The sequence below is a fragment of the Phyllobates terribilis genome, unplaced genomic scaffold (assembly GCF_046119375.1).
Source record: "Phyllobates terribilis strain yellow unplaced genomic scaffold, ASM4611937v1 Scaffold_11__3_contigs__length_659146591, whole genome shotgun sequence".
NCBI classification, from domain to species: Eukaryota; Metazoa; Chordata; class Amphibia; order Anura; family Dendrobatidae; genus Phyllobates; species Phyllobates terribilis.
Window position 1 is genome coordinate 386793831 of NW_027362771.1, and position 14879 is coordinate 386808709.

Genomic DNA, 14879 nt, shown 5'->3' on the forward strand with positions numbered 1-14879 from the left:
ACTTCAACAAAGTATTACTTTAAGGGTGTGCATATTTATACAATCACATTATTTTTGTTCCTGAATTTTTTCTTTTATGATTGAATTGTATAGCTCATAGGTGACATTAAGGCTGTGTGCCCACGATGCATGTTTTAAGCGTTTCCGCAGCGGCAATAACGCTGCAGAAACGCTTAAAAACCGCATGGTAGAAGGTCTGCCATGTTCCCCAATGATAATAAGCATGTGCTGTGCACATGCTGCGGAAATTTACGCTGCGGATTATCATTGTGGAAAAAAAACGCAGCACTACCAATTATTTTGCGGAAGCACTGCGTTTTTTACTTGCATTGGAACGCATGGATTCAGCATCACTGGATCTGTACATGCAGAATCCATGCGTTGCAATGTGCGGATGGTACCCGAGTCTGGAGGACAGGAGACTCTCCTCCGGACCCGGGTACCATAGAACATGTAAAAAAAAGAATAAAATAAAAAATAAATATTATACTTACCTTCTGATGGCCCCCGGTCTCCTTGTCTTTGCTTGCCGGCAGATCGCGGTGGACTGAAGGACCTGCGCTGACGTCATTTAGTCATGTGACGGCAAGTCCTTCAGTGTACCGCGAGCTGCCGGCAAGCCATGCTGTTTGCATGGATTTATATAGTGTGACCAAGTTGTCAAGCACTTTCCAAGTGATGCTAAAATCGCTTGGAAAGCGCTTGTCAACCCGCATGCGGAAATGCATGTGAAGAACGATTCACATGTCCCTGGCACATGTCCCATGTCCCTGGCAGGAAAAACGCATGTACAATCCGCATGTACAATCTGCATGCGTTTTTTCTGCCAGGGAGATGCAGAAACGCTCAGGAAAAATGCGGAGCATTTCTGCATCGTGGGCACATAGCCTAAAGGTGGAAAAAATTCTGAAATGATTCTTCTTGATATGATTCTTCTTTACATGACAAACATGGTGTTTCAACAGGGGTATGTAGACTTTTTATATCGACTGGAGAGATGAAACTTAGTTTCATTTTTTTAGGAGGATGGCTTTGTCTGGATGGACTTGTTAAAATATACATTTATTTCTTTGTATTGCTTGTATTTTGCCCTCGCTGTAATTACCTGACCAGTGAGTCACGTATAGTGAGAGGATTTCCCAAAACCATAATTTTGATAATTTTTGCGGTTGGCTACAATTCTATAGTCTCGACCCCATAATTTACACACACTCTAAATTATAGTCTTCAATGAAATACTCAAATCATTGAAAGAACCAAAAATCTCAAGACACACAAAAAAAAAGTTAGTTTTAAGTTTAAAGTGTTTTATGATGTCTCTTTCAATCTATTGAAAAAAAAAACAACAACTATTGATCTTTGGTAAATGAGCATATAAAGTGGATTATACAATATTTCTTTTTCTCATGATCAGTCCCATGGAATCTTGATGGTTGCTATCACTTTAAATGGTGAACAAGTATGCTGATTACAGCCTAGATGAGGTACAATACTTGATGGATATGGAATTTATTAGTTGGACCAGGGTCCTGAGAATAGTTTTGCTCAACTTTAGTTGCTGCTATAACACGGTTCTTAGTATAAACCTGGTTGTTACGGCTGGTTGTGAATTGAAAATCTCATCCACTTTGATGCTACTGTAACACTGTGAAATTCCCAAACATGAATTCTGATGTGGAAAATTCCACCAAAGATTCAGTCTTCAAAGGTGATGTATTCAAAAGTTACAATTAAGAGATAAGATATAAAAAAAATCTTATTTGGAACCCCCATGAATGAGAGGCGGATCTGCCCTGTTACAAACGGGTGCAGTATTAGAATTTTTATTTAATCTCACAGCCATGGCAAGACCAAAGAATGTTGAGCATCAGTAATAATTATCCCCTTAACGACCGCCGGTACACCTTTTAACGGTCGTTAAGGGGCCTTAATCCTCAGCACCGCTTTTTAATGGCACTTAGGAATAAGAGTGTAGCATCGCCCCGTGGCTGAAATTCCTGTGGGTGTCAGCTGTATGTGACCGCTGACACCATGCGGTATTGTACCCAGCCGGTTTTCAAGACGATCAGGGCTGATTAACCCCTTTAAATACCACTGTCAATTGTGACAGCGGTACTTAAGTGCTTGCAAGGAGGCCGCAAAACTCCCTTAGTAACTATCAGACCCCCGTTATAAGAATCGTGGGTTCCAATGGTTACCATGGTACCCTGGGGTCATGTGATGACCCCAGGGTACATTGGCCTGTGGGATCCATCTATAAGCTGGATCTCACAGGCTGTGTCAGTGAGACACTGTAGTACTCGTGTACCGCATGAGACTGTGAGAGTATGACACCAGTGATCAAACTGAAAATTATACATGTCCCACAGTGGGACAAAGTGAAAAAAAGTAAACTAAAACCTGTAAAGATACACAAAAAAGCACACACATCACGAAAAGCCATTTCGACACTCAAACGCAGCGCTTGTGTTGAAACAAAAAATAAAAGAAAGTACACAATTGGTATTACTGCATCCGGAATGACCCGCTTTATAAAAATGACATGTTATTTATTCCATACGGCGAACACCGGAAAAATAATAAACACGCCAAAAATGTTGCTTTTTCATCAATGATTCACAAAAAAGTGAATAAAAAGCGATCAAAGACGTATGTAAAAAAAAATTGTATAGATAAAAATGGCAAACCATCCCGCAAAAAACAAGCCTTAATATGGCTCATTCGGCAAAAAAATAAAATATTACAGTTCTCAGAATGACTATGCAAAAAAATGTATTTTTTTATAAAATATTGCTTTTAGTGTGTAAAAATGGCAAAGCATAAACTATATAAATCTGGTATCGCTGTAATCGTACCGACCCAACGAACAAATTGGTCTCATTTTTACCACAAAAAATAAACAGTAACTGAATGATTTTTGTTCATTCTGTGTTTGAAAAATCTGAATAAAAGCGATCAAAAAATATTATGTGGTCAAAAATGATACCAAAAAAATCTACATCTCGTTCCGCAAAAAATAAGCCCTCAGACAGCTATGTTCGCAAAAAAATAAAAGTTACAGCCTCTCAGAATATTCAGACGAAAAAAAACTACTTTTTATAAAAAAAAAAGCACTTTTATTGTGTGATAGCAGCAAAACCTAAAAAAAAACCCTGATATATATCTGGTATCGCTGTAATTGCACTGATCCAAAGAATAAATCTGCCTCATCAGTTATACTGCAGGGTGAACTGCGCAAAAATAAAAATGCCCTTGTACTGCTGTCTGTGTTCATTCTACCTCTCAAAAATCGGAATAAGTCTCAGCTCACATTTATCCTGCGCTCTCCGCTGAGCGCTTACATATGTGTTTCCATGTAAATTTCGCAAAACCATGATTCAGATAAAGCCCCGGACGGAACCACTCACTTATGAGGCAGATAGTCACTTTGGACTAGTCTGTGTTCTGGCTTTGTCCGATCATTTTAGGTGTCTTTTTAGCGCACAAGTGTGGGAAACCACAGATCTGTGCATGCTTAAAAAGATGGAGACCAATGGAGCAGATACCAAACGGAGTACAAAGGCTCTCCATCTGCCTATTTATGGTGGGTGGTTCCATTGGTCTGAATCGTGTTTTTGTGAGATTTACAAGGAAACCTGACGTAAGTGCTCGGCGTAGAACACAAGAAGGTGATCCAGCCTTATTCTGGAAGCGATCGAAAAATATTATGTGCCCCAAAATGTTACCAATTAAAACCCCTAATTTATCCTGCGCAAAAAAACAGCCCCCACTCAAGTCTGTTACTGGAACTATAGTGGGTCCCCATGTTATTGGTAGAACATAGGCTCTGGAAAAGCGACATGGCTCCCGTCCCCTCATAAAATCCAGTCATATGTGTGTTCTCAAATCCAAATGTCACCCTCCTTCTGAGCCCCACTGTGCCTAAACCGCAGTAAGTGGCCACATGTTTGGCATTATTGTAGTGGGGAGAGAGCACTTAACACTGCATGTCTCCAGACGCACAAGCTGGGCACACTGTATGGGTTCACAATGTATGGGAACTAAACTGGCATATTTGCAATTCTCCAGAAAAAAAGCCTGGCGTGGATGTTACAAAATAGACACTGTAGCTGTAAATGAGTTCATTGAGAGGGGAAATTCGTACAAAGGTGTTTTTCTGCTGTTCTGGCACCTTCAGGGCTCCACAAATGTCGCCCGCAAACTATTCTAGCAAAATCTGTGCTCCAAAAGCCAAATGGCGCTCCTTCCTTCTCGGCCCTGACGTGTGGCCTAACAGTAATTTATGATGACATATGGGGCATCACTGCGTTCAGGAGAAATTGTGTAATAAACTGTGGGGTCCAGTTTCACCAATTTACCCTTGTGTACCTGACAAATTTGCAGCAAATAGAAAAAATACCTTTTTTCCACTAAAACGTAATATTTTCACGTCTCGCGTTATAAAATTCTGTGAGGCACCTATGGGGTCAAAATAGTCACTAAACCCATAGATAAATTGCTTCGGTAGTGAAGTTTCCAATATAGGGTGACCTGGGTGGGGGGTTCTACTGATTATGGCACTTCAGGAGCTCGGCTAATGGAGCCCACTATCTATTGATGCAAAATCTGCATTCTAAAAGCCTCCTTCCCACCAGATCCCTGCCTTGTGCTCAAATAATAGTATAAAACCCACATACTGCCACATTCGGGAGAAATTGGATAACAAATTGTGCTGTCCGTTTTCTCCTCTTGCCCCTCGTGTAAATTATAAATTTGGTGCTAAAACAGTATTTTAGTGGAAATTTTTTTTCTCACATCTAAAAGTTATCAAGTTTTGTCAATCACCTGTAGGTTAAAAATGCTCCATACACCCCTAGATGGATTCCTTGAGGGGTTTAATTTCCAAAATAGGGTCACTTGTGGGGGGTTTCTGCAGTTTTCGCATGTCAGGGGCTCTCCAAATATGACATGGCATTCACAATCTATTTCAGGCAAATAGCGCTCTTTTCTTTCCTAGCCCTGCCTCATGCCCAAACAAAAGTGGGCATGAGGCATCATCGCGTTTGAGAGAAATTGCATAACTAATTATGAAGTCTGTTTTTTCCTATTATCCATTATGAAAATTACAAATTTGGGGCTAAAGCAACATTTTCATGAAAAAAATTACAATTTTCAATATGACAACCTAATGTTATCAAATTCTGTGAAGTATCGGTGGGTTCAAAATGCTCACTATATCCCTGGATAAAATCCTTGAGGGGTGTAGTTTCCAAAATAGGGTAACTTGTGGGGATTTTCCACTGTTTAGGCACATTAGGGGTTCTCCAAACACAACATGACGCCCACAGACCATTCCATCAAAGTCTGCGTTCCAAAACATCAATCCTTTCTTTCCGAGCCCTGCTGTGTGCCCAAACAGTAGTTTTCCTCCTCATAAGGTGTATCGGCGTACTAAGGAGAAATTACACAACAAAGTTTGGGGTATATTTTTACCTGTTACCCTAACGAAGACAAAAAAATTGGGGATAAAAGTACATTTTTGTGGGAAATTTTTTTCTTTTCACGGCTTTACATTATAAACTTCTATTCAGCACCTGTGGGTTCAAGGTGCTCACCACACATCTAGATGCATTGCTTCAGGGGTCTAGTTTCCAAAATGGGGTCACTTGTGGGGGGTTTCCACTGTTTAGGCACATCAGGGGCTCTCCAAATGCGACATGGCGTACGCTCTAGATTCCAGACATTTTTCCGTTCAAAAAGTCAAATGGTGCTCCTTCCCTTCTGAACCCCTGCTGTGTGCCCAAACAGCCATCTTCCCTGACATATGGGGAATCTGCATACTCAGGAGAAATTGCACAACAAATCTTGTGGTCCATTTTCTCCTGTTACCCTTGTGAAAATAAAAAAAAATGGGGCTAAAATAACATTTTTGTGATTAAAAGTAATATGTTCATTTTTTTCTTCCACATTGCTTTAGTTTCTGTGAAGCACCTGAAGAGTTAATGACCTTGAATGTGGTTTTGAGGACTTTGAGGGGTGCAGTTTTTAGAATGGTGTCACTTTTGGGTATTTTCTGTCATATAGCCCCCCCCCAAAAGTGACTTCAAATGTCATGTGGTCACTAAAAAAATGGTTTTGTAAATTTTGTTGGAAAAATGAGAAATTGCTGATCAAGTTTTAACCCTTCTAGCTTCCAAAAAAAAAAAAAAAAATGTTTAAAAAATGATGCAGATATTGTAAATGTTATTTATTAACTACTGTGTGTGATATAACTCTGGTTTAAGGCAATAAGAATTACAAGTTTGAAAATTGTGACATTTTCAAAATTTTTGCGAAATTTGCGATATTTTCACAAATGAACACAAGTCATATCAAACAAATGTTATCACTACCGTGAAGTACAATATGTCATGAAAAAAACAATCTCAGAATCACTGGGGCCCATTGAAGCATTCCAGAATTATTACCATACGAAGTGACACTTTGCAGATTTAAAAAAAATTTGCCTGGTCATTAAAGAAGTTGTCCTTAATGAATGAGGAGAGGGAAAGCGCGCGGTGGATGCTGGGTGTGACGTGCAGGGTAACCCCGCTCACAGCCCAGCATCAAGCGTGGGGACAGCGTCACTGATGTCACGCCTTAATTGACGTGACACCAGTGGTAGGAAGAGCCGGCTGCCGCCAGGTTGACGTGGCACTTTTGAGCGGCCAAGGATAGCGCCGTTCACAGGCAATAAAGACTACCAAAGGTAAATATAAAAAGACTTATAATCACAGGGTAAATACATTGGGGCAATCGTAAAAAGTAGTGGACAGCTCCTTTAAGATCAAAATTGGCTCAGTCACTGAGGGGTTAATTCATAAGCAAAACATTATTAGTTTTCAAGGATAATTCTGTCGCAAATGACTTGGAGGTGTTTCATTTTAGTATGTTCTCTACAGAACAATGCCTTACAGAACATTCTAACAATAACTGCATTCTTAGGGTCCGATTCATTCAAGATTTTACGCCACTGGCATAAATTTCTTTGAAGAGTAGCAAAATTTTTTGTGACTATTGACATTTTGGCTGTGTGCCCACTATGCGTTTTAAGCGTTTCCACAGCGGTAATTCCGCTGCAGAAACGCTTAAAAAACGCTTGGTAGAAGGCCTGCCATGTTCCCCAATGATAATCGACATGTGCTGTGCACATGCTGAGGAAATTTCCACTGCAGATTGTCATTGCGGTAAAATCCGCAGCACTACCAATTATTTTGCGGAAGCGCGGTGTTTTCGCCGCCATTGACTTGCATTGGAATGCATGTCATCCGCATCACTGAATCTGAATGCATGTGAAGAACGCTTCACTTCCGCATGTCCCTGGCAGGAAAAACGCATGTACAATCCGCATGCGTTTTTTCTGCCAGGGAAATGCAGAAACGCTCAGGAAAAATCCGGAGCATTTCTGCATTGTGGGCACATAGCCTTAATGTGATTTTCTCTCAGCTCCGCAAAAATGGGTAAGGCTGGGGAGTGACAGGGGCGTGATGCCACAGCTTGTCTAATTCAAGACGAGCTATGGCATTACTTACTCCATAAATCTTACTCCTTTCAGAGACTGGCGTGGCCACTGGTAGACACTCCTTATTCATTGAGAGGCGTGTTCCTTATGGAGAGGCATGCGCCACTCCTACATGTGCCCTCATCAAGACGGGTGAAAAAAAATCGCCATTCTAGATGTATTAGGGCCACAGTCTTGGTTTCTTTTACCTGAAACAAAACGTATTATAACAATAGGACAGCTGACATACAGTGGCTTGCGAAAGTATTCACCCCCTTGGCTTTTTATGTATTTTGCTACATTACAACCAGTGTTTAAATATTTTTGTAATCCGATTTATGTGTGATGCATCAGCACTAAATAGTCTAAGTTGGTGAAGTGAGAAAAATATAGGCATAATTAAAAATTATGGGATCAAATAACTAAAAATTGGTATGTGAATATGTATTCACCCTTTTTGCATGAGGCACCACTAACCAAACAACACAATGAAGACCATGGAGATCTCCAAACAAGTCAGGAACAAAGTTGTTGAGAAGTACAAGTCCGGGTTGGGTTATAAAAAAAATATCCCAATCTCTCATGATCTCCTGGAGCACCATCAAATCCTTTATCATCAAATGGAAAGAAAAGGTACCACAACAAACCTGCCAAGAGAGGGCCGCCCATCAAAACTCTCAGCCTGGGCAAGGAGGGCATTAATCAGAGAGGCAGCACACAGACCAAAGGTAACCCTGGTGGAGCAGTAGAGTTCCCAAGCAGAGACTGGAGTATCTGTCCAAATTGGGAAGAAGAGAAAGCCAGCACCAAGTACTGTTATACAGTCTGTAATCGGTTGCCATTTAAGGTAAGCTGAGGCACCTCGCCCTGTGGAGACCAATCTTTTGGACCCGTGGAAGCTCTGTGTGCGCGAAACGGCCATCGTTTTTTAATGTGTACCACCGACCCCCTTGCTATGGATTTTTACCTGAAGAAATAAAGGAGGATTGTTACTTGTATCTGTCCATATGACCACAATAAGTCGTACACTTCCTAGAGGTGGCCTTTATGGAAGAGTGGGCAGAAAAGGCCTTTACTTACACACAAAAATTGTAAGGCTTGTTTTTCATTTGCCAAAAGACGTGGAAGCCTGTCTCGGGCCCTACTGGTTTGCCCATTGGCCTGTCTTGGGCCCTACTGGTTTGCCCTTTGGCCTGTCTCGGGCCCTACTGGTTTGCCCTTTGGCCTGTCTCGGGCCCTACTGGTTTGCCTTTGGCCTGTCTCGGGCCCTACTGGTTTGCCCTTTGGCCTGTCTCGGGCCCTACTGGTTTTCCCTTTGGCCAGTCTCGGGCCCTACTGGTTTGCCCTTTGGCCTATCTCGGGCCCTACTGGTTTTCCCTTTGGCCTCTCTCGGGCCCTACTGGTTTGCCCTTTGGCCTCTCTCGGGACCTACTGGTTTGCCCTTTGGCCTGTCTCGGGCCCTACTGGTTTGCCCTTTGGCCTCTCTCGGGCCCTACTGGTTTGCCCTTTGGCCTGTCTCGGGCCCTACTGGTTTTCCCTTTGGCCAGTCTCGGGCCCTACTGGTTTGCCCTTTGGCCTATCTCGGGCCCTACTGGTTTTCCCTTTGGCCTCTCTCGGGCCCTACTGGTTTGCCCTTTGGCCTCTCTCGGGACCTACTGGTTTGGCCTTTGGCCTGTCTCGGGCCCTACTGGTTTGCCCTTTGGCCTCTCTCGGGCCCTACTGGTTTGCCCTTTGGCCTGTCTCGGGCCCTACTGGTTTGCCCTTTGGCCTGTCTCGGGCCCTACTGGTTTGCCCTTTGGCCTGTCTCGGGCCCTACTGGTTTGCCATTTGGCCTGTCTCGGGCCCTACTGGTTTGCTCTTTGGCCTGTCTCGGGCCCTACTGGTTTGCCCTTTGGCCTGTCTCGGGCCCTACTGGTCTGCCCTTTGGCCTGTCACGGGCCCTACTGGTTTGCCCTTTGGCTTCTCTCGGGCCCTACTGGTTTGCCCTTTGGCCTCTCTCGGGCCTTACTGGTTTGCCCTTTGGCCTCTCTCGGGCCCTACTGGTTTGCCCTTTGGCCTCTCTCGGGCCCTACTGGTTTGCCCTTTGGCCTCTCTCGGGCCCTACTGGTTTGCTCTTTGGCCTCTCTCGGGCCCTACTGGTTTGCCCTTTGGCCTCTCTCGGGCCCTACTGGTTTGCCCTTTGGCCTGTCTCGGGTCCTACTGGTTTGCCCTTTGGCCTGTCTCGGGCCCTACTGGTTTAGCCTTTGTAAACCGATACAGAGAAAACGGAGACCTTATTCATAAATTAGTAAATCTTTATTTAAACATGAATAAAAACATTAAAAATCAACATAAAAAACCAAGGTATTACAAAAACTGGCATCAGGTGACATGACCATTTATTAACACAATTCCTTCAGTGATTAAGCTACAAATTTCATGAAAAAATAAAGTGCTTAGTGCTAGTAACTAATATATTGCAATTCTGTGGTGCCACCTAGTGGTAAAACAAATTGCCACCACATCGAATTTATTGCAAATATTAAACCAAATATAAACAAAGCCATGTCATAGAAGAAAATTCATAAGCTCAAATACACTAAAGCACCTAAATATATGCATTGCTCAAAATAATAAAGGGAACACTCAAATAACACATCCTAGATCTGAATGAATGAAATATTTTCATTGAATACTTTGTTCTGTACAAAGTTGAATGTGCTGACAACAAAATCACACAAAAATCATCAATGGAAATCAAATTTATTAACCAATGGAGGCCTGGATTTGGAGTCACCCCCAAAATTAAAGTGGAAAAACACACTACAGGCTGATCCAACTTTGAGGTAATGTCCTTAAAACAAGTCAAAATGAGGCTCAGTATTGTATGTGGCCTCCACGTGCCTGTATGACCTCCCTACAACGCCTGGGCATGCTCCTGATGAGGTTGCGGATGGTCTCCTGTGGGATCTCCTCCTAGACCTGGACTAAGGCGTCAGTCAAATTCTGGACAGACTGTGGTGTAACGCGTGGCGTTGGTGGATGTAGCGAGACATGATGTCCCAGATGTGCTCAATCGGATTCAGGTCTGGGGAACGGGCAGGCCAGTCCATAGCTTCAATGCCTTCATCTTGCAGGAACTGATGACACACAGCAGCCACATGAGGTCTGGCATTGTCCTGCATTAGGAGGAACTCAGGGCCAACCGCACCAGCATATAGTCTTACAAGGGGTCTGAGGATCTCATCTCGGTACCTAATGGCAGTCAGGCTACCTCTGGCGAGCACATGGAGGGCTGTGCGGCCCTCCAAAGAAATGTCACCCCACACCATTACTGACCCACTGCCAAACCGGTCATGTTGAAGGATGTTGCAGGCAGCAGATCGCTCTCCATGGCGTCTCCAGACTCTGTCACGTCTGTCACATGTACTCAGTGTGAACCTGCTTTCATCTGTGAAGAGCACAGGGCGCCAGTGGCGACTTTGCCAATCCTGGTGTTCTGTGGCAAATGCCAAGCATCCTGCACGGTGTTGGGCTGTGAGCACAACCCCCATCTGTGGATGTCGGGCCCTCATACCATCCTCATGAAGTCGGTTTCTAACCGTTTCTGCCGACACATGCACATTTGTGGCCTGCTGGAGGTCATTTTGCAGGGCTCTGGCAGTGTTCCTCCTGTTCCTCCTTGCACAAAAGCGGAGGTAGCGGTCCTGCTGCTGGGTTGTTGCCCTCCTATGGCCCCCTCCATGTCTCCTGGTGTACTGGCCTGTCTCCTGGTAGCGTCTCCAGCCTCTGGACACTACGCTGACAGACACAGCAAACCTTCTTGCCACAGCTCGCATTGATGTGCCATCCTGGATGAGCTGCACTAACTGAGCAACTTCTGTGGGTTGTAGAGTCCGTCTCATGCTACCACGAGTGTGAAAGAACAGCCAACATTCAAAAGTGACCAAAACATCAGCCAGAAAGCATTGGTACTGAGATGTGGTCTGTGGCGCCCACCTGCAGAACCACTCCTTTATTGAGGGTGTCTTGATAATTGCCGAGAATTTCCATCTATTGTCTATTCCATTTGCACAACAGCATGTGAAATTGATTGTCAATCAGTGCTGCTTCCTAAGTGGACAGTTTGATTTCACAGAAGTTTGATTTACTTGGAGCTATATTCTGTTGTTTAAGTGTTCCCTTTATGTTTTTGAGCAGTGTATAATAATGCCACCTTTGTACTGCATTCCTTGCGAAAAACAAAGCAAATGCCAAATCTGATAGACTGACCGCCACAGCCACTGAGTCCCCTTCTGCCATGCACGCAACAGCGGGCCTCTGTAGGTGATCCACGTCCAGTGATGCCGTAGCACCAAGACGCTGATGTCTTATAGACTGTAGGCCTACAAAATAGTAGGGCAGGGAGCCTGAGCCTGAGGCTCTCTGCTCTACCAAAGAATTTGAAAAGTATTAGTACAATGTTGACATTGATATATTTCAAAGTGGTGTTCAATGGATATTTGACAGGGGAACGGAGCAGATATTAGTGCATAGGGAAAACCACCACTGTGGCCCTACAAGCATGTCCCTATATCTGGGTGTAACTGGGCTCTATATCAGATGGATGCAGCAAATAACTGTCAGCCATACATTTTAATGTGTATGTGTGAGATGGACGAGTGATGAGGAACAGTAGTCTAGTGTTCTCCCCATATGAATGTAGCAACAAAAGTATCTGATGTAAACTGTTTTATTCTTAAACAAGGCATAACTCTTGGCAGTGATATCTCACTCGGAGGTATAAGCTTTATGGTTATTAGTGAACTACAGCACAAGTCTAAGGCCAGGTGCACACGTTGAGTATTTGGTGAGTTTTTACCTCGGTATTTTACATCAGTATTTGTAAGCTAAAACCAGGAGTGGGTGATAAATACAGAAGTGGTGACGAGTTTCTATTATACTTTTCCTCTGATTGTTCCACTCCTGATTTCAAAGATTAGGAGATAGACATTCTGGTAGACCTTGCTGCTGTGAAAAAGGAGTAGTTCCACGTGTGGCAAAACTTCAAGTAGCTTTTATTAACGCATTTCAAGTTTGTACTGAACCCTTTCTCAAAACTGAACTACAAAAAAAATCGGACAGCACACGGACCCATTGAGTAGAATGGATGTATTGAGACATCTGCTAAAATCATGGGTCAAAGAATGAGATCCATGCGTGTCTTATTCTGTTCCAATGTGTACTATTCTGTTCAACGGGTCCGTGTGCTTTCAGATTATAAAATCGAGCTGCACACTGACATTTCACACGGATGGGGGAGTGCAGACTAAAATATATAAGGCTCTTAAGTTCCTGTTAAGAGACCTATGCCGATACGTGCATCGAGGCCTGTACTCGGACTGTGAAACCAGTCTAACTGTGATAGACACTGCCGTGCCGGCTGTCCCTCAGGGTCACTCTCTAGCAGGGGATTTCTTCTCACTCCCATGCACTTGGTCTATGGGCATTCACACAAATTGTGCTACCACAGCTGATCAGTCAGGCAGAGCAGCGGCAGGCAGGTTTAGGTACAGCACAGCACCGCATCAGCCGTTGTCATGGGGAGAGGCTGGCAGTTGTAGGTACAGCACAGCATAGCATTAGCCATTGTTATGGGGAGAGGCAGGCGGGTGTAGGTACAGAACAGCACAGCATCAGCCATTTTTATGGGGAGAGGCAGGCGGGTGTAGGTACAGCACAGCATCAGCCATTGTTATGGGGAGAGGCAGGCAGGTGTAGGTACAGCACAGCATCAGCCGTTGTCATGGAGAGAGGCAGGTGGGTGTAGGTACAGCACAGCATCAGCCATTGTTATGGGGAGAGGCAGGCAGGTGTAAGCACAGCACAGCATCAGCCTTGTTATGGGGAGAGGCAGGCGGGTGTAGGTACAGCACAGCATCAGCCATTGTTATGGGGAGAGGCAGGCGGGTGTAGGTACAGCACAGCATCAGCCGTTGTCATGGGGAGAGGCAGGCAGGTGTAGGTACAGCACAGCATCAGCCGTTGTCATGGAGAGAGGCAGGCGGGTGTAGGTACAGCACAGCATCAGCCATTGTTATGGGGAGAGGCAGGCGGGTGTAGGTACAGCACAGCATCAGCTGTTGCCATGGGAAGAGGCAGGCGGGTGTAGGTACAGCACAGCATCAGCCATTGCTATGGGGAGAGGCAGACGGGTGTAGGTACAGCACAGCACCACATCAGCTGTTGTTATGGGGAGAGGTAGGCGGGTGTAGGTACAGCACAGCATCAGCCGTTGTTATGGGGAGAGGCAGGCAGATGTAGGTACAGCACAGCATCAGCCGTTGTCATGGAGAGAGGCAGGTGGGTGTAGGTACAGCACAGCATCAGCCATTGTTATGGGGAGAGGCAGGCGGGTGTAGGTACAGCACAGCATCAGCCGTTGCCATGGGAAGAGGCAGGCGGGTGTAGGTACAGCACAGCATCAGCCATTGTTATGGGGAGAGGCAGACGGGTGTAGGTACAGCACAGCACCACATCAGCTGTTGTTATGGGGAAAGGCAGGCGGGTGTAGGTACAGCACAGCACCTCATCAGCTGTTGTTATGGGGAGAGGCAGGCGGGTGTAGGTACAGCACAGCATCAGCCGTTGTAATGGGGAGAGGCAGGCGGGTGTAGGTACAGCACAGCATCAGCCATTGTCATGGGGAGAGGCAGGCGGGTGTAGGTACAGCACAGCACAGCATCAGCCGTTGTTATGGGGAGAGGCAGGCGGGTGTAGGTACAGCACAGCACCTCATCAGCTGTTGTTATGGGGAGAGGGAGGCGGGTGTAGGTACAGCACAGCATCAGCCGTTGTAATGGGGAGAGGCAGGCGGGTGTAGGTACAGCACAGCATCAGCCATTGTCATGGGGAGAGGCAGGCGGGTGTAGGTACAGCACAGCACAGCATCAGCCGTTGTTATGGGGAGAGGCAGGCGGGTGTAGGTACAGCACAGCATCAGCCGTTGTCATGGGGAGAGGCAGGCGGGTGTAGGTACAGCACAGCACTACATCAGCCGTTGTTATGGGGAGTGGCAGACGGGTGTAGGTAAAGCACAGCATAGCATCAGCCGTTGTTATGGGGAGAGGCAGGCGGGTGTAGGTACAGAACAGCATCAGCCGTTGTTATGGGGAGAGGCAGGCGGGTGTAGGTACAGCACAGCATCAGCCGTTGTTATGGGGAGAGGCAGGCGGGTGTAGGTACAGCACAGCATCAGCCGTTGTTATGGGGAGAGGCAGGCGGGTGTAGGTCCTGCACAGCATCAGCCGTTGTTATGGGGAGAGGCAGGCGGGTGTAGGTACAGGACAGCATCAGCCGTTGTTATGGGGAGAGGCAGGCGGGTGTAGGTACAGCACAGCAT